The sequence below is a fragment of the Octopus bimaculoides genome, chromosome 20 (genome assembly GCF_046866305.1).
Source record: "Octopus bimaculoides isolate indiv1 chromosome 20, ASM4686630v1, whole genome shotgun sequence".
Classification (NCBI taxonomy): Eukaryota; Metazoa; Mollusca; class Cephalopoda; order Octopoda; family Octopodidae; genus Octopus; species Octopus bimaculoides.
The window spans coordinates 47,861,598-47,862,710 of record NC_142947.1 but is presented as its reverse complement, the minus strand read 5'-3'; positions in this window follow the sequence as shown (position 1 = coordinate 47,862,710).

Genomic DNA, 1,113 nt, shown 5'->3' with positions numbered 1-1,113 from the left:
GTGTGGTTGCACTCCCTGCACCCATATTTCCGACCCTGTGCTCATGTGAAAATGTACAAACTAACCGAACAACTGTTTTACTCACATCTGAACGAACAAAAGAAAACCAACGTGAAGCGGTCGAAGGATGCACTTCTAAGAAGGACTTGAAGAAGAAAATTTGAAAGACTGTGGCACCAATGAATACAAGTGATGATTATTGCTAAATAATAATAAAGAAATCGGAGACGATTCACCTACGACGAAGCCCAACGTTTCGATGCAACACAAACCCAACATCTGCAGGGAAAGCAGTTTGAAGGGGTCAACACAGTGTCTTTTAACTTACAAGACATGAAATATCCATAAATGTCTGGTCACAGACCAGGCCTATGGAAGCGCGTGACTTATTGGTTAGGTTGTTGGACTTATGATCGTAAGATTGTGATTTCGATTCCTGGACCAGGCGATGCGCCGTGTTCTTGAGCGAAACACTTCACTTCATCACGTTGCTCCAATCCACTCAGTTGGCAAAAACGAATAACTATGCGATGAACTGGCGTCCCGTCCAGTGGGGAATAAATGGGACACGGAAACCGGGAAAATGGCCTTTCTGAGTCTGTATGAGTCTGGAAAGAATTTTATCCTTTCTGTGACCAGACTTGTGAATCCCACATTGATTTACATTGTCATATATGGGGCCATAAATGTTAAATCTGGTAGATGATCATTTAAAACCCTGGTGGGTTAACCAAGAAGCTTATTTTATTAATTTACTTGCTGGAAACTATTTAAGAAGGACCAGTTTACCGAGCTTTATGTCGAACACAATAATTAACAGTTGTGGTGTTAATATTTAGCTCCAGGTCAGTCCTGATCAAAGGTCGTCCAACTATATCCACCTCGTCTCTTTTCTCGGATCTTGTGTACGTAGAACTACATTACCTTATGTGTCAATCTATTTGAAATGATGTAGGGTATCAATTGAGAAGAATCTAGCTACTCTTTCTAGCATGCCAGGCGACTGCATAGATCCACCACCACCACCACCACCACCTTCGCCTTCGTCATTTCAAGTACTTTCCCCGAATTGTCACCGAAGTCAGTTGGACGGGATTGAAATTCAAGGGGAAC